This window comes from Saccopteryx bilineata, chromosome 2 (assembly GCF_036850765.1).
Source record: "Saccopteryx bilineata isolate mSacBil1 chromosome 2, mSacBil1_pri_phased_curated, whole genome shotgun sequence".
NCBI lineage: Eukaryota > Metazoa > Chordata > Mammalia > Chiroptera > Emballonuridae > Saccopteryx > Saccopteryx bilineata.
In genome coordinates this window covers 305,974,972-306,002,007 of record NC_089491.1, presented here as the reverse complement: position 1 = coordinate 306,002,007, position 27,036 = coordinate 305,974,972, and the positions used below count along the sequence as shown (strand labels likewise).

The 27,036-nt window shown below is 45.3% G+C and overlaps 1 protein-coding gene and 2 non-coding genes across 3 annotated transcripts in view; 1 reads left to right on the top strand and 2 right to left on the bottom strand.

Annotated features, from left to right (window-relative positions):
- The window catches only part of PIK3C2B (phosphatidylinositol-4-phosphate 3-kinase catalytic subunit type 2 beta), a 75,043-nt gene extending 61,471 nt beyond the window's left edge, over nt 1–13,572 (bottom strand). The window contains exon 1 of the mRNA XM_066261609.1: nt 13,108–13,572. The gene's annotated coding sequence lies outside the window, so the exon portion shown is untranslated. The remainder of the gene's footprint in view (nt 1–13,107) is intronic.
- Nucleotides 13,573–26,511: 12,939 nt separating this feature from the next.
- Nucleotides 26,512–26,584, top strand: TRNAK-UUU (transfer RNA lysine (anticodon UUU)). Its single transcript has one exon. It is a non-coding gene; the product is annotated as a tRNA-Lys (tRNA).
- Nucleotides 26,585–26,914: 330 nt separating this feature from the next.
- On the bottom strand, nt 26,915–26,987 carry TRNAK-UUU (transfer RNA lysine (anticodon UUU)). Its single transcript has one exon. It is a non-coding gene; the product is annotated as a tRNA-Lys (tRNA).
- Between the last annotated feature and the right edge of the window lie 49 nt (nt 26,988–27,036).

Sequence of the window (27,036 nt, the reverse complement as noted above, 5' to 3'; positions counted from 1 at the left end):
GATTTCAAGGGAGACAGAGGTCTCCCAAAGAGACAGCCTAAGTCTATAGCTGGCAAAATGGACACTCGGCAGAGGAGGGAACCAGCCGCCCAACTGGCAGAGTGGTGCACACTCACACTCCACCAGCCTCATCTTCATGGGGTCCTCCACTCATGTGACCCTCACTCGGGGTTTACAGGGTGGTAATAGTCAGGGGCCATTCTCAGCAGGTGTCAGCCAACATGCTTGGCAGCTGGATAAGTGTAGCCAGCGTGTGACTGCTTGTGTGGCCACACTGGAGCTCCAAATTCATAGGTACCTTGCTGAAATACCATTACAAGTAATGTAATCACCATCACAAAGTCCGTCAAATTAGTATCTCCAGGGCTTTGTCCAATGACTTGACTGGAATGTTTTGGTGACAAAGAAAGACAAGGAGGCAGGGAGAGGGGTGAGTGGAGAGGGAAGCTAAGTGAGTATGAGCAGCTCAGAAACAGAAGGAAGGAAACAGATCTATTGTTTGCTTCTGGTATTTTATGCCAGGGATTGTCTTGTTTAATCCTCACAATTCTTAATGTGGATATGATTATCCTTACTTTATGAATGAGGAAACTAGAAAACAGGGAAGGAATTGAGTAAATTGCTCAAGGTCACACAACTAGTCAATGATAGAATCAAGAGTTAAACTGAAACTTGCCTGAGGTCAAAATTCAGTATTTTTCCCATTCACCCACAGACCCAGACACATCATATTTTACCAAATGTTTAAGCTGATATCCAAGATTATCCTGGTATACCCCCACATTCTCCCCCACTCCTCAAAATACTTCTTTACCCTACCCAGCTGCTCAAAAGACAAGCAAATAAACAAAAAAAAAACCCCAACTCAACCTAGTTTTGCAGATAAGACAAAAATGATGACACTGACTTGTGGTGGCTCAGTGGATAAATCGTCAACCTGGAATGCTGAGGTCCCATTTCGAAACCCTAGCCTTGTCCAGTCAAGGCACATACGAGAAGCAACTACTACAAGTTAATGCTTCTGCTCCTCCCCCTGCCCAGAAGGGAGAAATGACTCATCTGAGTCACACAGCTAGACAGGGGCAGCAGTAGGACCAGAAGCAGGTCTCAGACCTTCACTCCAGTGCTCTTTCCAGACTGAGCCACAACCAGTCTATCATATCCATTCTCAAAACCCTCCAGGGAAGGGGATCCCCTAGCCTTCCTATTTCAATCTTTCTAAAATTGGCCCATTCCTTTCCAAGCTTCTGATTCTTTCATTAAGTGAAATATTGGGCATCAGAAGGTTATTATTTCCTTTCCCTTACCTGAATGATTGAAACAGCCTCCTAGTGTCTGCCCTGCACTCCACTGCCAGGATAATCCTCCTGCAGTACAGCTCTGGTCATGTCACTCTTCTGAGGAAAGGGATTCTGCCCCTCCCTTTCCTTATTAGATACTCAAGTCTGCCCACACTGCCCCCTTGTCTCAGCCAAGTCCCCTGCATGCCCCCCAAACACTGATGGCTCATAACCATTCTCCAGGGCCCCAAGTTTTCCCACAGACATTCACTCCCGCTAGTGTCTTCTGGAATACTCCCCACTTGCCCTCTGTGGAACACTTGCTCTTATACTAGAACCTTCTCTAAACTCCTATGACTACCATAGGAGTTTGCTCTCTTCCAAACACCTCTAAAATTTCTGTGTGTCCTACTGCATTTATATTGTTTTGTATTATCCCTATTAGTGATCTTTCATCTAGGTAGATGCTTCATAGTTACAAACGCCTTTCATAAGACATTAGCCCATTAATCTTAAATTTCGAATATTTTTTCTATTTGTTTATTTGAGAGAGAGAGAAACATCAATTTGTTGTTGCACCCATTTATGCATTCATTGGTTGATTTTTGAGACAGGGAGGGAGAGAGAGAGAGAGAGAAAGAGGAAGAGAGATGAGAAGCATGAACTGGTAGTAGCTTCACTTTAGTTGTTTATAGATTATTTCTCATACATGCTTTGATGAGGAGTGCTCAAGCTGAGCCAGTAACCCCTTGCTTAAGCCAGCGACCTTGGGATCATGTCAATGATCCTGTGCTCAAGCAGGAGACAATGTGCTCAAGCCGGTGTCCTCAGGATTTCGAATTGGGGCCCTCAGTGTTCCAGGCCAATGCTCAATCAACTGCACCACCACCGGTCAGGCCACTGGTTGATTCCTGTGTGTGCCCGACCAGGGAACAAACCCGCAACCTTGGTGTATTGAGATGACACTAACCAATTGAGCTATCTGGCCAGGACCAGTCCATTAAGCTTAAGAATAAAAATGATCTCTCGTTTAACTTGTCTTCCCTACACTGCTTAGCACAGTGTGTTAAAGACTATGTTCTGAGGGTATTCTGATCAACCTAGAGCAGAGTTAAACACCTTCGTGTTGTAGGAGCATTCTGAGGCTGAATGATGAAGGCAAAGGTATAAATTACTTTTCTAGGAAGATACCCCATAGCATTTATTAGCTTCTGAGAGTTTAACGGCCCCCAAAATATTAAGCACTCTGGTCCTAGCTTCTATACTTCTATGAAATGCTATCCAAGATTACATCAAACTTGAGGCAGTCATATGACAAGTGACTCATACTGAACTTATAGGATCATCCCATTCCACAGAGAAACTCATCCATTTACTTGCCTTTTTTGGAGCATAGTACTGTGATCTCAGGGTCAGGGACCACAATGAATTCAAGTTTGTATCCCTAGGGTTGAGCACAAACCTGGTATTGAAAGATGATAAAATAACTGTAACCACCACCATTTACTGAGTCCTTGCCATGTATCAGGCACTATTCCAGACAGTTCATTAATGAATTTGTTTCATTTATACAACAGTCCCCCTCCCCCACTACTATTATTTCCCCTATCTTCCATATGAAGAAATGGAAACACAGATAAATTAAGTAATTTTCCCAAGGTCAAACAACTAGTCTGTGGGAAAACCAGAGTTTGAACCCAGGGAATCTGATCCTGGAGCCATTCTCTTTTTCTTTTGATTTTACAGGGGGCGGGGCAGCAGGTGGAGCAAGAAGTACCAACTCATAGTAGCTTCACTTTAGTTGTTTACTGGTTGCTTGTTACGTGTGCCTTGACCAGGTAAGCCCATGGTTTTGAGTTGGCAACCTCAGCATTCCAAGTGCACACTTTATCCACTGTGCCACCACAGGTCAGGGCTACAACCACAGTCTTAACCATATGTTGAATTTAAACTGTCAATTGATGAATGAATGGATAAATGAATAAAAGAATGAAAGAGAGGAGGTATTGAAGATGTTTTTGTTGGACGAACAGTTAATAAACCATTAATAAACCTACCCTATATTATCCACAGAGTTGTCACAAGAGTCATTCTTGAACTTTGCTTGAGTCCAGCCAGAATATATCTACATGTAATTTCCTGATCTACCAGTAGAAAATCCTTTTGTTTTTTTAAGATTTTATTTATTCATTTTAGAGAGGGGGAGAGAGAGAGACAGCAGGAAGCATCAACTCCCATATGTGCCTTGACCAGGCAAGCCAAGGGTTTTGAACCAGCGACCTCAGCGTTCCAGGTCAATGTTTTATCCACTGTGCCACCACAGGTCAGGCAGTAGGGAATCCTTGTCAGTAAAATACAGAAGATTGGTTTAAGTTACTCTCAGTGAACTAAGTTCTCCCAGAACATAAATTCCAGGAAGACAGGGATCTTGTGCGTATTTTTTACTGCTGCACACAGAGAAGAGCATCAGGTACATCATGTATATTCAATTCATAACCAGTGAGTGAAAAAAATTAAGGAATAAAAAATAAAATGCAGGCCCTGGTCAGTTGGCTCAGTGGTAGAGCGTCACCCAGCATGTGGAAGTCCCAGGCTTGATTCCCAGTCAGGGTACACAGAAGTACCCATCTGCTTCTCTACCCCTCTCCCTCTCATTTCTCTCTCTCTCTCTCTCTCTCTCTCTCTCTCTCTCTCTCTCTCTCTCTTCTCCTCCTGCAGCCATGGCTCGATTGGAGTGAGTTGGCCCGGGATACTGAGGATGGCTCCATGGCCTCCAACTCAGATGCTATGAAGAGCTTGGTTGCTGAGCAACAGAGCAATGCCCCAGATGGGCAGAGCATTGCCACCTACTAGGCTTGCCACATGGATCCTGGTCAGTGCACATGCGGAAGTATCTGCCTCCCCTTCTCTCACTGAATATAAATAAATAAATAAATAAATAAATAAATAAATAAATAAAAGGCAGTCTGACTGGTGGTGGCAGAGTAGATAGAACAAAGACCTGTAAAGCCAAGGTCCCAGGTTTGAAACCCCAAGTTCACCAGCTTGAGTGCTGGCTCATCTGGCTTGAATGCAGGTTCACTAGCGTGAGCACGGGATTATGAGATTGAGCAAGGAATCATTGACATGACCCCATGGTCGCTGGCTTGAAGTTCAAGGTCGCTGGCTAGAGCAAGGGGTCACTGGCTCAGCTTGAGCCCCTGATAAAGGCATGTATGAGAAGCAATCAATGAACAACTAAAGTGATGCAACCACAACTTGATGCTTCTCATCTCTCTCGCTTCCTGTCTCTCATTCACCAATAATAATAATAATAATAATAATAATAAAAGATAAACTCCTTCAATGACTATGGCCAGATTAAACTATTTCAGTTCACCTCTTTCACCACTCACTTTATCCCCAACCTCAATTCCTACTCATTGTTCAGATCTCAGCTAACATTTTTTTCCAGGAAATCTGATCACCCCAAATTATCCATATATGAGTTCTCACAGTACCCCATACTTTCCCCACCACAGTTATTTGTCTGTAGCCTCACTCAACAGTAAGTTCTGGAAAGCTATCTATCTTAAGAAGTGAAAGTCCCTGAAATCCTTAGTAAGCACTCAAAACCCATCGGCTGAATGAATGAATTCTTTTTATTTTTCAAATTATTTTTTGAATGAATCCTTTTAAAACATTACCTGACAGCCTGACCAGGTGGTGGCACAGTGGATAGAGCATCGGACTGGGATGCCGAGGACCCAGGTTCAAGACCCCGAGGTTGCCAGCTTGAGCGCAGGCTCATCTGGTTTGAGCAAAGCTCACCAGCTTGGACCCAAGGTCGCTGGCTCGAGCAAGGGACTCAGTCTGCTGTAGCCCCATGGTGAAGGCACATATGAGAAAGCAATCAATGAACAACTAAGGTATCACAATGTGCAACAAAAAACTAATGATTGATGCTTCTCATCTCTTTGTTCCTGTCTGTTCCTGTCCATCCCTCTCTCTGACTCTGTCTCTGTAAAAAAAAAAAACACAACAAAAAACAACCCACAAACATTATCTGAGAGATTGATACCCATTTGCAATCATATCTTCTTCCACAGATGACTTTAAGAGAAACACTTCTGTTGTCATTGCTTTTTGGGGAAGCCCAGAACTTCGGCCTCATTGACCTTTTCCTCCAGGTCCCCTCAGTGCAGCACAGTGGGAATCCTGGCCTAGATTTAAACTTTAGCTTTTCTCCTAATTAGTTGTACAATCTTAATTTTTAGTTGGAATCTAAACCTAATTGAAACCTCAGTTGTCCCAACTATAAAGGGGAAAAGAGACAATTTCATCATTATTTATTTCCTCCAAGACTGGGGAGAGAGGAAAAGGAAGATAATGTTTTAAAAGGTGGATGGACCCTCAATGCCAGCAGCTATCTTCTTGCCTTTCTTGGTACTTGAATCTTTGCTCAAGTGGTTCCTCTTCCTCGTCCTTGTTTCAGTCATCTGCAACAGCATAGTCAAAACTGCACTTCAGAGAATTCGCCGACCCCCTGGAACCACTTTGTTGTTCAAGTCTCTTGTAAGGGAACTGCACCTATCTTTTCTCTTAATTAAAAAAACCCCAAAAAACAAAAAAATCCCTGCCTTATTGAAGTCTAGCATGGAAGTCTGACATTCCTGGTTATAATTTTTTTTTTTTTTTTTTTTTTTTTACAGAGACAGAGAGAGTCAGAGAGAGGGATAGACAGACAGAAACGAAGAGAGATGAGAAGCATCAATCATTAGTTTTTGTTGCGCATTGCAACAAGTTAGTTGTTCCTTGATTGCTTTCTCATATGTGCCTTGACCGCGGGCCTTCAGCAGACCGAGTAACCCCTTGCTCGAGCCAGCGACCTTGGGTCCAAGCTGGTGAGCTTTTGCTCAAACCAGATGAGCCCGCGCTCAAGCTGGTGAGCTCAGGGTCTCGAACCTGGGTCCTCTGCATCCCAGTCCGACGCTCTATCCACTGCGCCACCGCCTGGTCAGGCTGGTTATAATTCTTTTTTGTTTAATTATTTTTATTTATTTATTCATTTTAAAGAGAGAGAGAGAGAGAGAAAGGGAGAAAGAGAGAAGGGGGAGGAGCAGAAAGCATCAACTCCCATATATGCCTTGACCAGTCAAGCCCAGGGTTTTGAACCGGTGACCTCAGTGTTCCAGGTCAACGCTTTATCCACTGCGCCACCACAGGTCAGGTTATAATTCTTTTTAATATAGTTGCCTTCTCCCAGGTTCCCCTAATATCAAACTTGCAAACAATCTCTCCTTCTTCAGTGAGAACGGTGTGCCTAGTCCTTTGGAAGACATAATAGCATGATAGGTCAGAAAGGGGACAGATGCTCTGCTTTCAGGAAAGCGGGACCCCACAGAGGTCTCAGTAATTGAGGGGCTCCATCATTACTCTTATCTCAGTGCAGTGTTAGTTTGTGATCTGAGACAACAGAAGTACATATTGCCCTGGCTGGATAGTTTGGTTGGTTAGAGCACTGTCTTGATATGCAGAGGTTGCTGGTTTGGTCCCCAGTGAGGGCACATACAGAGTCAGATTAATGTTTCTGTCTGTCTGTCTGTCTCTTTGTCTCCCTTCCTTTCTCTCTAAAATCAATAAATAGATTTGAAAAAGAAAAGCACATATTGCCCTGGTTAGGTAACTCAGTTAATTAGAGCGGTGTCCCCATATGCCAATGTTGCGGTTTGATTCATGATCAGGGAACATACAAGAATCAACCAATGGATGTATAAATAGCCTGACCTATGGTGGCGCAGTGGATGGGGCATTGACCTGGAATGCTGAGGTTGCTGGTTCAAGACCCTGGGCTTGCCTGGTCAAGGCACATACCTGCTTCCTACTCCTTCCCCCCCCCCCCCCCGCCCCGTCTCCCCTCCCTCCACACACACTCTCTCTCTCTCTCTCTCAAATCAATAAAATCTTATGCCTTCTGGTTGGCTGCCAAGAGCACCAACGAGAATTAGAAAGAGAAAAACACTTGGCTGGAGAGGATGGCTCCACACAAGCTCATTCCTGGTGGGCACAGGCAGCAGGCAAGTGTGGAACAGCAGTCATTCCTGGCACCTACCTCCACGGTGGGGAAGACATAGAAAAGATATAATTCATTGGCTGATTATTTTTTTATTTGATTGATTTTAGAGAGAGAGGAAGGGAGGGAAAGAGAGGGAGGAGAGGATTGCCTTGTTCCATTTATTTATGCATTCATTGGTTGAATCTTTTTTTTTTTTTTTTTTTTTTTCATTTTTCTGAAGCTGGAAACAGGGAGAGACAGTCAGACAGACTCCCGCATGCGCCCGACCGGGATCCACCCGGCACGCCCACCAGGGGCGGTGCTCTGCCCCCCAGGGGGCGATGCTCTGCCCATCCTGGGCGTCGCCATATTGCGACCAGAGCCACTCTAGCGCCTGGGGCAGAGGCCACAGAGCCATGCCCAGCGCCCGGGCCATCTTTGCTCCAATGGAGCCTTGGCTGCGGGAGGGGAAGAGAGAGACAGAGAGGAAAGCGCGGCGGAGGGGTGGAGAAGCAAACGGGCGCTTCTCCTATGTGCCCTGGCCGGGAATCGAACCCGGGTCCTCCGCACGCTAGGCCGACGCTCTACCGCTGAGCCAACCGGCCAGGGCCTGAATCTCTTTTTTAAAGATTTTATTTATTCATTTTAGAGAGAGGAGAGAGAGTGAGAGAGAAGAGAGAGAAAGGGGGGAAGAGCAGGAAACATCAATTCATAGTGGCTTCCCATATGTGTCTTGACCCGGCAAGCCCAGGACTTCAACCGGGGACCTCAGCATTCCAGGCCGACATTTTTAGCCAATGCGCCACCACAGGTCAGGCCATTGGGTGATTCTTGTATGTGCCCTAATGGGAATCGAACTCACACCCTTTGTGTGTTATGAAGATGCTCTAACCAACTGAGCTACCTGACTAGGGCTAACCTCTAGATTTATAACCTCTAACCCACAGGGCCAGAAACTTAGAAGAAGGTACAAAATAGTACAGTAGAAAGTACAAACTTAGAGGAGGTTAAAAAAAAAAACTTTTGAGAAGGAAAACTGTTGAGAAAAAACACTGCCCACATCTGAATGATGGTGGCACAGTGGATAGAGCATCAACCTGGGGTCCCAGGTTCAAAATTCCAAGGTTGCTGGCTTGAGTGCAGGCTTACTAATTTGAGTGTGGGGTCACCAGCTTGAGAGTGGTATCATCAACATGATCCCATGGTCGCTGGCGTGAGCCCAAAGGTGTCTCACTTGAGTTCAAGGTTGCTGGCTTGGAGCCCAAGGTCACTGGCTTGAAGCCCAAGGTTGCTGGCTTGAAGGCCAAGGTCACTGGATTGACCCCAAGGTTGCTGGCTTGAGCAAGGGGTCACTGGCTCATCTTGACCCACCACCATCCTCCAACCCCACCCCACCATCAAGGCACATATGAGAAGCAATCAATAAACAACTAAAGTGCCACAACTATGCAGTGATGCTTCTCATCTCTCTTCCTTCCTATCTGTCTCTGTCTCTCTCTCTTTTGGAGGGAAGGAGGGAGGGAGGAAGGGAGGGAGGGAGGGAGGGAGGGAGGAGAAGAAGGAAGGAAAGAAGAAAGGGAGGAAGGGAGAGAGGGAGGAAGGGAGAGAAGGAGGAAGGAAGGAAGGAAGGAAGGAAGGAAGGAAGGAAGGAAGGAAGGAAGGAAGGAAGGAAGGAAAATAAATAAAAGAAAAGAAAAAGAAAAGAAAGACTACCCAGGAGTTTAGTCTCACAATGACTAAGGTTGGCTAGAGTAAAGAAAGAAATGACCCGGAAGTAGGGAGTTGAACTATTATTTTCAAGGAACAGGGGCAGGAATAAAATGGGTTAAGGTGGAAGGACAACAGTTTCTAAAGTGGTAAATGAGCTTTGGCTTCTCTTTGAAATACTATGGAGCCTCTGCCACATTAAGACTTCCTACAGTAAATTCTCAAGGAAGAGGAAGGAGAGAATTGTTAAAGATTCCTTAAGCAATAGTTTTCTATTCTGCCTCAGGATTCTTGAAAACCTCTTTTCCTTCCATACCTTGAGGGTTTCTGCCCCAAGGCACAAATGATGCCTTCTGTGTCCTTAATCTCTTTAAACAGCAAAGAGATTTGGGGTGAGTGAATTCCATGACCAGTGTTCTAAGAGAACAGAATCTTTCAACAATGAAGCCACTGGTGGGGTAGACACACAATTTTAAAGAGCCAAACAATAAGTACTCTCATTGGTCATCTTGTAATCAGTGGAGCAAACATAAAATTCTAGCATTGCATGCAACCACATCACTTCTCATGGAAATGATTTCCAAGGTCCTTTCCGGTTCTAACACTTTACGTGATCCTAGGAAATGCAAGAATAGTCTTTCACTTTATAAAACGGATACAAAGTAAAGCAGATGTGGAAATACCAAAACAATTATCCCAGGGCCCTCAGGTCCCAAACCTCTTACTAGAGTAGCCCAGAAAGTGGCAAAATTACTGGATTTGATTATCTCCAGTGTTCTTACACTAAAGGCAAGGATATGTCTGAAAAAGCAGAGAAAGGCCAGTAAAGCAGGAGCACTGGAATTCACACATATGTGTCTCAACCCTCAAGCAACTGGGAATTAAGGAGATGATGTGCTGGACTGGGGCTGGGCCCTGTCCTTGAGGAGCTTATTGTCTAAGGTATGTTTAGTCTGATGGTTTCTCGTGGGCATTCAAGTGAAGGAATCCCATATGAATGAATTCTGTAACCCTGCTGCCCCTTTCTGCTCCAACACCAAGGTCCACCTGATAGTTCCATCAAGGTTATGAGCACAGGGTGAGACTGCCTGCTTCAAATCCCTCCTCTGTCACTTACTAGCTAGCTGACATCAGTGTTAGCTATTACATTATTTGCCAGCTCAGCACTACTCTGTCTATAGACAGCAGCCAGCCTGAGGGGTGTGTGTCTCTCCTCAATGCCCTACAAATATCATTAAGCAGACTTTCCTTCTCTCCCAGTTTCCAGCCTGCCAACTCCATTTAAAGAGAATACCCAAGCCTAGCCTGTGGAGGCGTAGTGGTAGAGCATCGACCGGGAATGCTGAGGTCACCGGTTCAAAACCCTGGGTGTGTCCCAACAAGGTACATATGACAAGCAAACAACAGACAACTTAAGTGAAGTGAAACAACTATGAGTTGATGTTTCCTGTTCCTCCCCCTCTCTCACTCTCCTCTCTTTTTAAAGTCAATAAACAAAATCTTTTAAAATAAATAAATAAATAAAGAGAATACCTTAGAAACAGTTACCTCGGTATTATCACATTGATCTTCCCTTAGCCAGAAAAGAAAGGTTCTGGAACATTCTCTATCCCATATCCTTTTCCTCCAACTCCTCCCTCCACCCCCACCTGGTCTCCATCCCTTGTCACCAAGGATAAATTCAGGATGAACTGACAATTGTGTAGTACTCTGCAGTTTTCAAAGTGCTGTTGCATTCATGATTTTATTCAGTCCGTGGTAAGCAGTACATTTCATCCTTAAAACAATCCTGTGAGTGGATAAAGAATCAACCCGGAACACTGAGGTCGCCGGTTCAAAACCCTGGGCTTGCCTGGTCAAGGCACATATGGGAGTTGATGCTTCCTGCTCCTCCCCACCCTTCTCTCACTCTCTTTCTCTCTCCTCTCTAAAATGAATAAATAAAATGTTTTTTAAAAATCCTGTGAGCCAAGGACTTTACTTTTCCCCATTTTGCAGATATGCAAACTAAGGTATAGACAGGTTCACAAGTTGTCCAAGCTCACATAGTTAGGAAATAAATCACACCAGAGCTCAAAACCAGGCCTCACGACACTGAACCTACCTACTGTCTTCTCTGCTACTCCACATTATTATGTCTAAGTTCACACTTGGGAGCATTAGGTACCTGTAGGTTATGGCCAGTTACAAACCCCTAAATGGAACAGAGATCCCTCATTTTTCTCCCTGTTGGCCTGAGTAGAGCTGTCCAGTCTGAAGGACAATAGACATGAGACACCAGGCCCAGGTGGGATGAAGGAACTACAGAGTGGGAACCAAAGGCCCACAGGGTTTGGGAGATCTGCTAGGGCACTCCTAGGTCACGGCAAAGACCACAGGCAGTTCAGGCCACTGGGCAACCCCAAAGAAGCACCCCAGAGAAAAGCCTGAGGCCTTCCTCACCCAAGCATACCCTATAGGCCTCCCTCACCAATGCTCCCAGAAGAGGGGAATGGATAAGCTCCCTCTGGCCAGGGCTGAGAGCTTGATCGAATGCAGGCATGCACACACATGCACGCTCAGCAGTAAATTCAGAGCCATGGAAATGAAACCTTGGGCTCACCCAAACACTAGAGGAGGAGCAGCCACCATCTCCTCAGACACTGGCTGCTAGGCAGACCTATAAAATGTGCCGCGACTTAATTTTTCCATGGACACAACCCCAGATTGGGACCGCCAGGCTCTGGAGGAGCTGCAATGCTGAAGCCTCAGAACCACTCTGCTCTGGAATCCACAGCTGGATCTGGGGAGGGAGTAGTATTTGGTGATCAGAGTTGCCACCTCTCGGGCCATTTCTCTTCCAATATCTTTCCAAGGTCCAGTGTGGCAATAGAGTAAGTTTACATTCAGCGACTGCTACAGGGTTGGAATTCAGTGCAAATTGCTTACATCTGCTTGGCCATGTCCCAGTCAGGTAGTTTAGAGAGAGGAGGGGCAGCGTTGGCCCATTTTTTGGAGCAGGAGTAGCTGTGTGCTAAAGAATCTGGTGCCATGCTGGCACAAGCCATCCCAGGGCACAAAATTCCCAAATGGAATAGAGAAAACACATCAGGGCAGCCAGGGACAATAGATTCCATCCCATGCTGGTTGGACTGGGATGGGGACAGGGAAGCCAGAAAGAGCCCAGAAGGCAGTGGAGATGTAGGGAGAGAAGGTTGGCCTGAAGGAGCAAGAGCAATGGCATATTCAACACACACACACACACACACACACAACATGCACACACACACTCAGCCCTCAGCCAAGGAGGGTGTGTGCATTCAACTAACTTCATATATTTGTAACCTCTTTTCACCACCCAGACCCTGCCAAACCCCGGGGCTCCCCCCAGCATCACCACACCCCACTCCAGCTGGGCAGCCTTCCTCGGGCTTCCTGCTGCTGCATGGCTCCCCAGCAGCAAAGCCACCACTGTTGGGAGCTGAAAATGACAGAAGTCCAGGCCAGGAGAGCAGCGCCTCTCTCGAGGGCGGGGAACTGAGCTTGAGGGTCCCTCTCCCTGTCCCACTCAGGCTTTCCTTCTTTTGCTGCAGTCTCCTTATAAGGGAGAAGCCAAGTCTACCATCCCTCTGGCTTTTTTCAAAAAATGTATATGTTCCCCAGGCTAGATGATGACTTTTCACCCACTGCACGATAAAGCACCACCCCCACCACCTCCAAGCCAGGGCAGGTTTTACTTTTTATTTTTCATCTTAAACAAACAAACCAATCCCCAAATCATTGGTTGGTTCATCGCCCAGAACCTGGGAGCCAGGAAATGTGTTTAAGAGGAAAAGGGGTGGGGAAGGGCGGCCTGGGGGCTCGAGATGCCCTGAAACTGCTGGAGCAGGGTGGCACAGAGGGCTCGGCAACCTGCTCAGCGTTGCGAGCTGGAGCTGTCGCCCCCACGGCTTCCGTGGCTCAGCCTGCGCGGGCACCCTTGGCTCCTTCCATTGTTGCGCCTCGGCTGTTGCCATGTTGGAGGGGCAGCCCTTGACCTCCGCTCCCTCCATGCCAGGCCATCTGCAGCCCCTAGGCGATTGCTCACATTCGGGGCGTGCATCCTACCTGTGCTCCCCGCGGGCTCTCCTACGAGACCCCGTCGCGACGGTGGCGGCTCGCCCCGCAGCTCACGGCAGCCCGAGCTCTGGCCCCAGCGCTGGCCGAGCGGCGGCGGCGGACAGTCCCTCTGCGCCGCCCCCTTTCCTAGCTCCACGCTCCTGAACAGCCGGGAGGCAGGAAGGGGCGCCGGGACCAGCTCAAGGGAAAGAAAGTCCTCCCGGCCGAGAGCGTGCGCAGCCCGCAGTCAAGCTACCCCGCGTGAGACAATAGCGGGAGCAGCGGTAGAGAGCAGAGAGGCCATCTCCCGGGGACCCGGTGCACTGCACGGCGACGCAAGGTTCGGCCAGACCTGACCGCCGGCGCAGGATGGGCCAGCACAGGACATGCGGCCGCCGTGCGCCAGCTACAGCGCCGGCCCTAGACCCAACTTGCGGAATCCCAGCGGCAAGCAGGGCGGGCCCGCAGCTCGGACTGCCTTCCCCCTTCCCCTCCCCTCTCCTCCCTCCCCCCCCCCCACCCCAGCCTCTCTCCTTCCCTCCTCCCCGCCCCTCCCCCCTCTCATACTCCTCCCTGCTCTCCCCTCTCTCTATCTCTCCTCCCACCCCACCACCCCTGTCCCTCTTTCCCTGCCAATGTGCCTAGAGGAGAAACGCACCGGCGGCAATTTTTGCTTGGAAAACCCAAGAGCCAAGATTTCCATTTCCCACTCGGGTGAGGGTTTTGCAGATGGTTGTTACTTTTCCCTTTGCACTGTGTTAAATGAGTGCCAATTTATTCTGCTGGAAATGACAGAGTTTTGAGGTCCTGTTATCGGTTTGAGGAATTTCCTCAATCATTAGCATGCCTATGCCCGAAAGAGCCCCTACTTGAGGTCTGAGGTCGGGGTGGGGGGGAAGCTGTGTCGACGTTGTCGCACACAGCCTTCTTGGTTTTCTGTTCCCTGGTCATCGGACCTGAGCCTCAGAGGATAGCAATTAACAACCTGAGGGGGGAGAGGAGGTGGCGAGTCCTCCAACCCAACTATGGTAGGGAAAAAAACTCATAAAGTGTATTATACTTAACATTTTGACTCTAATTACATTACATTTCTTTGAGAAGTAGTCTCTAGAATTTTGTAAGAGGCTCCACCCAAAAGAAATCAGGAGATGACCAGCCCTTCATTTACATATGATTTGCATAATAACTATGATCTGTGATCTCAAAGTACATTTTCTTCAGAACAAGAATCTTGTTTTCCCTTCTTTCTTTCTTGCCGGACTATGAATATCAACAGCTGGTTCAGAGCGTCCCTCATCTGCAATCCCGTTCAGGTATCTAGGGTCTCATAACTCCTAGCCTCCTTCAGGTGCCCAGGACTATTTGCCAGGGTTCCCATGAAAATATCTGCCAACCTTCCCCTTTCCTGGTCTCAAGGAAATATTTGTTAAAGTGCTACCATTATAGTCTGTTTTGGGTTCACCAGAGTTTTAAAAAGAAGAGGAGAAAAGAAATAAAAAGGTGTCACAAAGCCCTTTTAAAATTTTCATTATTATAAAACTGCAAGAAATGCAACACAATCCTTAGATTCATAAAATAATTGAGTTAGAAAACTCCAGAGCTCAGTAAGAGGATTACTATTGGAAAAGGAATTGAATGCCCAAAGGAAGTCCTACAGAAAGGAGAAAAAAATTAAAAAGTGAGTTCACGATTCAGAAGGCTTTTTTGGGAAATGCTTTGTTCTCATGTAAGATGAATTCTGGACAAATACAAAGACCCTTAATAGCAGGCAACCCTGAGTGAAGTGTGAGAGAGGACTGCGGCTTGTAGTTCTCTCTAGTCACTGGAATGTGACTTTGGGTAGTCCACTTACCCTATGAGCATCAGTAAAATATCAGCTTTACCTCCCACTCAGGGCTATTGCGAAGATCAAGCAAGAGAATATATATATATATATATATATATATTTTTTTTTTTTTTTTTTTTTTTTTTTTTTTTTTACTTTTCCAAAGCTGGAAACAGGGAGGCAGTCAGACAGACTCCTGCATGTGCTGGGCTGGGATCCACCCGGCACGCCCACCAGGGAGCAATGCTCTGCCCATCTGGGGCATCGCTATGTTGCAACCAGAGCCATTCTAGCTCCAGGGCAAACTTTGCTCCAATGGAGCCTTGGCTGCCAGAGGGGAAGAGAGAGACAGAGAGGAAGGAGAGGGGGAGGGGTGGAGAAGCAGATGGGCGCTTCTCCTGTGTGCCCTGGCAGAGAATTGAACCCGGGACTTCCGCACGCCAGGCCGACGCTCTACCACTGAGCCAACCAGCCAGGGCCTAATTTTTTTTTTTTTTTTAATTAAGTGAAAGGCAGAGAGACAGATTTCCACATGTGTCCCACCGGGATCCACCCGGCAAGCCCACAGAGGAAGTGATGCTCTGCACATCTAGGTCCGCTGCTCCATTGCTTGGCAACCACACCACTTTTAGCACCTGAGGTGAGGCCATGGAGCCATCCTCAGCACCCTGGGCCAATATGCTCAAACCAATGGCTGCCAGAGGGGGGGAGAGAGAGAGAGAGAGAGAGAAGAGGCAGAGGGATGGAGAAGCAGATGGTCACTTCTCCTGTGTGCCCTGACTGGGAATCAAATCTGGGACTTCCACACTCCAGGCGATGCTCTACCGCTGAGCCAACCTGCCAGAACTTATAAGTAAATCATTTTTATGTGGACAGACAACCTGCTCTGTGCATATATCAAAATGTGTATAAGATCCTATTCCTGATCCTCAAAAGCCACAGGGGATAAATATGCACTCATTTACTCATTCATTTACCACTTATTCACAATACAAATATTCATGCCAGCTTACTCTGTGCCTGTTATCAGGCTAAGCCCAGAAGCCTGAGAGAACAGAGGAGCATAGTGGCCATCAATGGTACAATGTTCCTGAAGAGAAAAGTCTGAAAGAAAGAGCTAACAGGAAATAGGCCTGAGTTCAGAGGCAGATTAAAGTCAGTTGAGGCCCCAGGCACAGAAGAAAATATTGGGCCCCTTAAAAAAAGAGAGAGACAGGGAAGATAAAAATATATGTTAACCATATTTTTAAATAATTAAAAAATATCATGTACTATTAATGTTAAAATTGCACATATGAAACCAAACTTGGTGTCATTAGAAAAAAATGTAAAGTTGGGGTTTTGCTGGGCCCTTCAGAAGTTGGGGCCCAGGGCACACACCCCGTGCGCCCACCATTAAATCCGCCTCTGCCTGGGTTGCTAGATTATATCAAAGGCTTTCTAATGCATTTCATTAGGAAAAAAAGTGTGTTATAAGAGAGACCAGGGCATGCCAATAAGTTTAGATTTTGTCGTTTGGTAGTAGAGAACCCAGGGTGTGGACAAGTGGAACTGTAAGTGATGTGATCAGAAGAAAACTTTCTGGCAAATTACACAGAAAGATTTGGAAGATGCCCTGTATGTCTTCCCTTTGCCTCTTCAGATCCATTCTGAGCCCTCTGGCTTCCTAGTAGGTCTTGGCCAATGGGAGCCATGGGAGCCATGGGAGGAGTCTGGGAGGAGGGAGGCCAAGGAGGTCTGGATAGTTATTCCTCAGGGTCCTTCTATTTGGGGTCACTGTGGACTGGCTGCCATTCTCAACCAAAGATCATAGTTGCCCTCCAGATGGCTCCCTCTGCATCTCCCTCTCCTCCTTCTCTCTTAATTCAGATAATCACTCCCTTTCTTTGACTTCTCAGCCTGGGAGTGGAAACTTGCTTTTCCACTGACCCCAGTGTACTGTGTACTTTTTTCCTTGTTTTTTTGTACTGAACACTATTCCTTTTTTTTTTTTTTAATTTTTTTTTTTTTTTTTTTTTAGAGTGAGAGAGAAAGACACACAGGAAGGGAAGGGAGAGAGATGAGAAGCATCAGCTATAGTTGCGGCACTTTAGTAGTCCATTGATTGCTTCTCATATATGCCTTGACAGGGTGGGGGGGGCAGGCTCCAGCCAAGCAAGTGACCCCTTGCTTAAGTCAGCGACCTTGGGCTTCAAGGCAACGACCCAGTGCTCAAGCCAGTGACCTCGAGTTTCAAACCTGGAATCCGAGCATCCCAGACTGATTCTCTATCCACTGCAAAACTACCTTGTGGTTTTCTCTTCAAATTGTAATGTTCCATTTGCTTCCTGCTAGGTTAAGGGTGTGGGGGAGGAAGCCCTGGTGGGATAGCTTGGTTGGTTAGAGCATGAAACAGATTAGCTAGAGAAAATAACCAAATTTAATACATGTGTATGATTGGGAACCCCACATACATGAGAGAGCCAAAGACCCCATATGCACAAGAAATTCAGATATAGAAAGGGAATATGGGTATATAAGACATCCTGAGCTAGGGATGGGGTAAGGTGCATGAGGGCATCAAAGAGTTATTACAGGATGATAAGAAGAGCAGATATTTAGTAAACAGAAGTTTTCCCTGCCCTATAAATAAGTTAAAAAGTTATCACTGGGCCCTGGCCGGTTGGCTCAGCGGTAGAGCGTCGGCCTGGTGTGCAGGAGTCCCAGGTTCGATTCCCGGCCAGGGCACACAGGAGAGGCGCCCATTTGCTTCTCCACCCCTCCACCTCTCCTTCCTCTCTGTCTCTCTCTTCCCCTCCCGCAGCCGAGGCTTCATTGGAGCAAGGATGGCCCAGGCGCTGGGGATGGCTCTGTGGCCTCTGCCTCAGGCGCTAGAATGGCTCTGGACGCAACAGAGCGACGCCCCAGAGGGGCAAAGCATTGCCCCCTGGTGGGCATGCTGGGTGGATCCCGGTCAGGCGCATGCGGGAGTCTGTCTGACTGCCACCCCATTTCCAGCTTCGGAAAAATTAAAAAAAAAAAAAGTTATCACTGATAGCCTGACCAGGCAGTGGCACAGTGAATAAAGCATCAGACTGGGAAGCGCAGGACCCAAGTTTGTAAACCCTGAGGTCCCTGGCTTGAGCATGGGCTCCTCAGCTTGAGTGTGGGATCATAGACTTGACCCCATGGTTGCTGGCTTGAAGCTCATGGTCGCTGGCTTGGACCCAAGGTTGCTGGCTTGAGCCCAAGGTTGCTGGCTTGAGCAAGGGGTCCCTAGCTCTGTTGTAGCCCCCTGGGTCAAGGTACATATGAGAAAGCAATCACTGAACAGCTAAGGTATCGCAACAAAGAATTGAAGCTTCTCATCTCTCCCTCTTCCTATCTGTCTGTCCCTGTCTGTCTCTCTGTCTCTGTCAAAAAAAAAAAGTTATCTCTGATAATTTCTTATGGGAAAGTCCTCTAATTCAAATTCTTCTGGGTAAGGAGGGGAAGAAGTTTCTCTGGAGGCTGAAATTTGAGGTGGTTCTGGACTCCCACAAGAGTACAGGTTGGGAGCTCAACAAAGGAGGCCATGGCAACGTCCAGAGTGCAAGATCAAAACTGTGCCAGGGGTGTGATAGCGGGGCTGAAAGGGAGAAGGCAGGTACCACAGATGGTTGGAAAGTCAATCAATAATATTTAATAATGTATTGAATGTAGGGGACCAGGGAGGGGAAGGAAATCTAGAATTACCCCACACTCGACACCTTGGGAATTGGAAGTGTCGAGTGTGGGGTGCCAGTCACTAGGTGAGGGTCTACAGAAGCCATCATGAGTTTAATTTTGGACATGTTGGGTTTGTGGTGTCTATAGAATGTTTAAGTGAGGATGCCTAGTAGACAGTGGATTTATGAAAATAAATTCAAAGTAGTGGTGTGGACAAGGGATATCAATTTTGGACTCTTCACATTACAAATGGTCAGAAGTTATGGGCATGGGTGAGACCACCTAGGTGGGGATATAAAGGAAGGAAGAGATCTGCAAGAGAAATCAAGAAAGAACAACCAAGTTGATAGAAAAACTGACACCACACAGTGTCAGAATGGAGGGTGGGAAAAAATAACAGGAAAGAGTGGTGGGAGCACAAGTGCAGCAGGATATTCAGAAGGACAGGGCTGAAAAACAGCCCTTAGGATTGGCAAGAAAGTCACCAGTACCAGTGGTGTGAGAATCGTCAGTTAAACCAGGCTCCAGTGGGTTAAGGAGTAAAAGAGACACACAAACAAAGACGACTCCTTCTAGAAGCTTGGCAATTAATGGGAAGGAGAAATATAAGGCAGTAGATAGGGTGGCCACAGAATCAAGGGGAAGATTTTTATGTCTTTTTTTCCAAATGGGAAAGACTTAAACATGCTCATATGTTGAGGGGGAAGACAAAGGAGATGGAGAGATGACTAATGAAAAATGTCCCAGCGGAGGTGGGATCCAGGCACAAGAGGTTGGAGTTGCCTGGGTTGTCTTTGGGAGGAAGAAGGCACAAGCTGATGCATTTGTAGTAAAAGTAGAGGTTTAGAAGTTGAAAAGAAGTGGTTGCTACCTGACAGTCTCTAAGTCATCTCCTGAGGGGGGGTGTCAAGATGGGGTTGAGGATTAAGGAAAGTGGTTAAGGTTAAAATAACCACAGACAGGAATAAGAATGGTAGAGAAATAGAGTTGAGAATATGGCAGGGATTGGATATTCTAACATGTAGTGGCTTCATATGAATGTTTTTTATCATTTTCCTCTGCAGTGCTGGCAAGCCCAGGTGTAGAATATTAAATCGGTGTTGTGTGTTGAAGAATAGGTACAGTTGAAGGATAAAGGGGAAAGATAGTTCCTGGCAAAAGAGGAAGTATCCAAGGATGGACATGAAGCTAAGGAAAGGCTGGGAATTTTTTTTTTTATTCATTTTAGAGAGGAGAGAGAGAGAGGGAGAGAGAGAGACAGAGAGAGAGAGGAGAGAGAGACAAGCGGGAGGAACTGGAAGCATCAACTCCCATATGTGCCTTGACCAGGCAAGCCCAGGGTTTCAAACCAGTGACCTCAGCATTTCCAGGTTGACGCTTTATCCACTGCGCCACCACAGGTCAGGCAGGGGAATGTTTTTTTTTTTTAATTTTCTTTTATTATCTTAAAAAAATGTATTTATTGGTTTTAGAGAGAGAAGATGGGAGAGAGAAAGAAAGAGAGAGAGAGAGAGAAACATTAGTCTGCTTCTGAATGTGCCTTGACTGGGGGTCAAACTAGCAACCTTTGCATATTGGGACAATGCTCTAACCAACAGAGCTATCTGGCCAGGGCAAGGCTGTGAATCTTGAAGAAAGGGGAGTTAGAAGACTCGGTCACCTCAAGCGTTGCTCCATTCAACTATTTTTTGGAGAGAGAGAGAGGGCAGACAGGAAGGGAGAGAGATGAGAAGCATCAACTCATAATTGCAGTACCTTAATTATTCATTGATTGCCTTCTCATATGTGCCTTGACCAGGGAGGCTCCATCCGAGCCAGTGACTCCTTGCTCAAGCCAGCATCTTTGGGCTCGAGCCAGAGACCATGTGGTCTTGTCTATGACCCCATGCTCAAGTCAGTGACTCCTGCACTCAAGCTGGCAAGCTCAGAGTTTCTATCCTGGGTCCTACGTGTCCCAGGCCAACTCTATCCACTGCGGCACTGCCTGGTCAGGGCAGGCACTCTTTTTTTTATATTTATTTTTTATTTTGAAATTAAATTTAATGGAGTGACATTGATCAATTAGAGTACATAGGTTTTGGCCTGACTGTGGTAGTACAGTGGATAAAGTGTTGACCTGGAACGCTGAGGTCACTGGTTCAAAACCCTGGGCTTTCCTGGTCAAGGCACATATGGGAGTTGATTCTTCTTGCTCCTCCCCACTTCTCTCTCTCTCCTCTGTCTCTAAAAATAAAAACAAAAATAAAAAAAGAGTACATATAGTTTCAGGTGAACATCTCTATACCATTTGAATTGCTGATTGCATTGTGTATGCATCACCCAAAGTCAAAACATTTTCTGTCCCTGTATATTTGTCCCTTTTTACTCCCCTTCCCCCACCCACCCCCAACCTTTCCTTTAACACCTCAGCTATAGTGATCTTTCTAAAGCAAACATCTGCTTCCCTTGCTAAAATCCACTGACAAAAAAAGTTCTGCAAAGGCAGAGAATGTTTATTTTGGTTTTTAAACTTCTGTATTCCTAGCCCCTGGAACAGTGCCTGGCACATAGCACATGCTCAATAAAATTTGTCAAATGGAAGGCTCCATATAGCTCTTAGCTAAAGTTCAAACTCCTTAAAATCTACAAGGCCTCTCACAATATGGCCCTTGCTTTTCACTCTACCCTCAGTGGATGCGGACTTTATCTTGTTTGTCATTGTATCCTAAAAACAGCACCTGCTATACAGTAGGCATTTAATACATGTGGGTTGAATAAATAACTCGTCTGCATCCCAATGCAAACTTCATGCTTTGGTCTTATTGAACTCCCTTCAGTTCCAAGAATAGGTAATATTCTCACCAAGGGGCCTTTCTACAAGCTTTCCCATTGCCTGGAGAGGGCCTCCTAACCCCCAATCCCCACCTCAATTGCCCTATGTGGTTGTCTTTCTACACAGTAGGCAGAATAATGGCCTCCCACAGGAGGTAATGTCTGAAATGTCTGTTTCCCAATCTCTGAATCTGGTGACTATGTTATTTTACATGAATTTGTTATTTTACATGGAAAGAATTGTGCCAATGTAATTAATATAAAGACTCTGAGATGGGGAGATTAGCCAGGATTACCCACATGAACCCAATCTAATCACCTGAGTCCTTAAAAGCAGAATATGTACCTTTCCTGGTTGAAATAAAAAAGAGGTATGTTGATGAAAGAATACTAAGAGGGATACAACATTGCAAGCTTTAAAGTTGGAGAGTAGAGGTTCTGAGTGAAGTAATGTGAGCTGTTCCTAGAAACAGGAAAAGGGCCCTGGCCGGTTGGCTCAGCGGTAGAGCGTCGGCCTAGCGTGCGGAGGACCTGGGTTCGATTCCCGGCCAGGGCACACAGGAGAGGCGCCCATTTGCTTCTCCACCCCTCCACCTCTCCTTCCTCTCTGTCTCTCTCTTCCCCTCCCGCAGCCAGGGCTCCATTGGAGCAGAGATGGCCCGGGCGCTGGGGATGGCTCTGTGGCCTGTGCCTCAGGCGCTAGAGTGGCTCTGGTCGCAACATGGCGATGCCCAGGATGGGCAGAGCATCGCCCCCTGGTGGGCAGAGCGTAGCCCCTGGTGGGCGTGCCGGGTGGATCCCGGTCGGGCGCATGCGGGAGTCTGTCTGACTGTCTCTCCCTGTTTCCAGCTTCAGAAAAATGCAAAAAAAAAAAAAAAAAAAAAAAAAAACAAGTAGAAACAGGAAAAGGCAAGGAAACAGATTCTCCCCTAGAGCCCTCAGAAAGGAACACAGTCTGTGTACATCTTGATTTCAACCCAGTGAAGCCCATGTTGGGCTCCTGATCTAAATTTGTGTTGCTTTAATCCTCTAAATTTGTGGCAATTTGTTACAGCAGCAATTGCAAACTAATACACCCTACAATTAGTTTTCCAGAAAGCTTCCTCAGAGGGCTTTCTAAGGATGTCTAAACACACCTGATAGCTTCTTGGATTGTAACTAATCACAGTATTATAATTGTTTGCTTTTGTCTGAATTGGGGAGCGGATGAAAGAGGATGATAACTAGACTATAAACTCCTTAAGAACTAGAAAATCTCTGTTGGGTTTACCTTTTAATTTCTAGGCCTAATTCATTGCCTGATCTAAAGGCTCAGTAAAGACTTAGTGAATGAATGAATGAATGAATGAATGAAGACCTAGATTTAGTTTACAGGAAAAGAGAGGGATGGGGCCAGACAATGGATCACTTGAGAATTTAAGACTTCAGTGGTAATAACAAGAAGTATGTTATTAGTCAGGGAACAAATGGTTAAAATTAATAGGAAGGGAAGGTGATTGAATGTATTCACCAGTGTTTCCTTCTCTCAGGGCTCTGCCATGGGCTAGGGCTAATCTGTAAAACAAATTTGAGCTAAAATGGAAAAAGGCAATGTTTGCACCATTTGTTTTTTCATTTTTAAATCCTTCAGTAGTCTTCAAAAAGATTCAAGTATCTTTGAAAGACAAATGGATATTGGAGATGGGTTAGAAGTGCTTTGTAAATATTTGGTGGTTGTATTGATTTCTTCAGTCTCATTGACTCTTACTGCCTTTGAAATCAGTCCCTCTTCTCTCCTACATCTTTTCAGTGACCCAGTACATTTGAGGGCTGATGCCAATGTCTAAGCTCTTAATACTTTGTAAGATGCTTGGTCTATATTCTCAAAGAGGACGGTCGCGGAAGAGAGGTTGGAGGGTCCACCAGAAACCCAGACTGCTCTCAGTTTGGAGTTATTAAGCCAAAACACATACACAAAGACTTCTGTGTACCATTTTCCCAGTACCTTGTAATGGTCTCAACTCTGAAGACTATACAATAATAAGGGACAACTGGGTCTCTGAGTAGGCAGCTACACTTGATATTGGTTTAGAGAGCCATGGGAAAGCCTCTTGAAATTAAGTCTTGGCCCTGGCCAGTGGCTCAGTGGATAGAGTGTCAACCTGGCTTGTGGACATCCTACGTTCAATTCCCAGTCAAGTCACACAGGAGAAGGGACCATCTGCTTCTCTCCCCCTCCCGCTCCCCATTCTTTCTCTCATAGCCAATGGCTCAATTGGTTTGAGTGTAGGCCCCAGAGGATAGCTGGTTGATTTGAGCATCTGCCTCAGATGGGGGTTGCTGGGTGGATTCCAGTATGGTGGATTCCAGTATGGTGCATGCAGGATCCTGTCTCTCTACCTCCCCTCCTCTCACTTAAAAAAAAAAAAAACTAAATCTTTTCTGCTGGCCTAAAATTCCACCATCAGAGGTATGCTTTCTGGCTATTCAATACAATTATAATCAACTCACAACTATCCCTGTGTTAGACATCCAGCCATATACCACTGTCGAACTCTCAGGATGAGGAAGACAAGATCTCACCATCCATGTCACGTAGGTTCCACTAACTCCCTGTGAAAACACAGTTGTAGCTCCAGGGTGCAACTACTTAAGCCAATACTTGCTAGCTGGAGGAAGAGTACTGTGTCAGGGTCCAGGTAAGAAATAGGGCCATTGAGAAAGCAAGGTGTGAGAATCTCAAGGATAAGCCTTTCTTGCTCCACAACTTTTCCCAGCAATGATACAGAATGGATGGTTATTTTTCAAAGACAGATATCTGAGTCTGATGAATAGGAGGATAAAAAGAATCCCTATACAAATCAGTGGGGGAGCCCTGGCTGGGTAGTTCAGTTGGATAGAACGCCGACCCTATATACCAAAGTTGCAGGTGGAGCAACAAATGAATGTTTTTCTCTCTCTCAAATCAATAAATAGATTAAAAAAAAATCAGTGGGGGAAATTAAGCCTAAGAAATAGGAGGGGGTGGGCCTCAAATGCAGAATGTCAGTTTAGACTGCCCTCTACTGGGAAAATTAAGTTCAACAGTCTTTATGAAGGGAGAAGCTTGAAGAAGCACTCCAGGATGATTTCATGCCAAATAGGGTACAAGATAGCACTGCTAGTGCTGTTTGTAAAGCTGATTCGGTTCATGGAACCTCAGATGGGACTTTACAATGTTAAGAAACTGAACTTTCAAATTTATCTGTTGTCTATTCGATATTCGATACAATTACTCCCCTCAGCCTGAAGTAAATCTGTTAGCTGTCTCCAATCTGGCACCTATTGCCTTGATCTCCCTCCAGGACAGCCAGATTAATTTATTCACCCCCCCCCTCACACACACACCCAAACCCCACAGAACATGCACTCCCCACTTTCCTTACAGACTTACTGTCCCCCCTCCACACACTGTATCCAGCTCACTGCTGTGGAAATAGGTACTCCAGAGTGAACAACTTGATGGATTAATCTCATTCAGTCTATTTGATTTTTAACAGCTGGTTTATCATCCAGTAGGAAAGAGAATACGATATAACAAAGTCATTGGACAGGAAAAAAAAAAGCTTGAAGTCCCCTTTATTACTTGCCCCTTTATCTTCCTTAAAAAAATAAAAATTGGGGGATTATACGTCTTATTCATAAAAAAGAGCGAAACCTTTTTCCTTATCTAACACAGTGGCTACTCAAGAAATGTCTGAATAAATAAATGAATGTCTGGCTCATTACCATTTCTTTTGTATGCATCTCTGATCATTGCTGAAAACTCAAGGACCCCCACCCTCATTTTATAACCCCTGCCTTTCTGTCCATTCTCATGTCCTGTCCTCTTGTACTTGAATTATTATTACTGCACCTATTACTTTGTTAAAAATTGTTTGCTTAAATTTCCTGGACTGTGAGCAGGATCTGTGTCATATATTTCCTACTCTAGAGCTAGCACAGAGCCTGAGGAGTAATAGATGACGCATGAATGTTTGTTCAATTAAATCATTCCTTTCCTTTTCATTTTGTGCCTGTCACTTATAATCTTATTCACAGCGAGAACAGTAACAGAGTGATACAATTTTAGATTTAGAAGGCATTTTACAGATCATCTAATGAATCAATTGCCCTCATTTTATAAATGTGGAAACCCAGGCCTGTTCAAGATCACACAATTTGTTGGTCTTTGCTCTAAAATAATCAGACAATTCTAGGAAAGAGATTACAATTGACACTAAAGCAATTTTGTTGTTAATTGTGTTCAGAAGCCTCAAATTCCCAGAAACAAAAATGAATTCTTTTATCAATCTTCAAATTTTTGTAATCCTGTGTTCTACACCCTATGCGTCAGGGTTGATAAAACTGATTGTAGGAAAAACTGGGCTAATCTGGAAATTTTTATTCTTAATACTGCATGTTACTTCCATTGGTGCACATTTATACGGCTTTAGAAGGATTCATCTTTTTAGCCTGACTTGAAAACTACAACTTGTCTGAAAGAGAGGGAAAGGCAAAAAAATCAATCAAAATCTGAATTAAAGGTCTAAAACACCCTTTCTCTCAAATGGAAAGTCAAATCAACATTTCCAGTCACTTCTATTTTCCTATGTTAACTCCTCTATTCATAAATCAAATATATCTTTCCTTCTTTTGTGCTAAGGAATGCTTATCTAACAGCTACAGTGAATGGAAATGTATTTTTCATTAAAAGGAAAGAGACCGTAATCTGGTTCAGTATAATAACTGAAGTTAACAGGTCCGATCAGGAAAATGATAAATGGAAGACAGAAGAATTATAATAAAAAGAGGTTCAACTCTGTTTGAATGTTCAGTGTTCAGCTTGGTTGCCCATTGTTCTGTAACTTAGTAACATTGAGTTTTAGAGTTCAGTAGATACTGACAAGTTATCAAACATGAAATATGAAGAACATATGCCTTAGATAAATGGAGAAAAATAGAAAAGTGTATTTAAAAAAATCTTCCTTAAAATGGTACTTTAAATCTAATTAAAATCAAAATTCAATATTTAGGAGAATTTGTTACAAACGTATCCAGTAAAGGGAAAAAGAAAGCAGCTTTGCTAGAGTGCCCGGATAGCTCAGTCGGTAGAGCATCAGACTTTTAATCTGAGGGTCCAGGGTTCAAGTCCCTGTTCGGGCGTCTCGTTTTCATACCTTTCTATAGTTACCAAATACTGTACTATAATGCTTCAGTATTCTTGTATTTTAAGTTGACTTCGTTTCCTTTATAATTTCTTTGAGACTAGGCTAAAGAAACGTTCTCGAGGAAGAAGGGGGAGTGACTATGTAAACCCATCTAATTTCTTGATATGGGAGTTTTGCATAGTGGTTTCTCAGCGAAAAATTAATTTCTTTTCAGATTACTAATAATTAAGAGAGGAAAATATACTAAGACTAAAGTTACAGAAATGCGCCCTGACTAAACGAGAGAGAAGGGGGGAAATGGAGGAATAAACAAAAAAGGGCAAAGCGCCCAAACAGGGACTTGAACCCTGGACCCTCAGATTAAAAGTCTGACGCTCTACCGACCGAGCTATCCAGGCTCTCAAGGAAGCGCTTCATTTCAACCCCTTACATAAAAATAAGAACTCT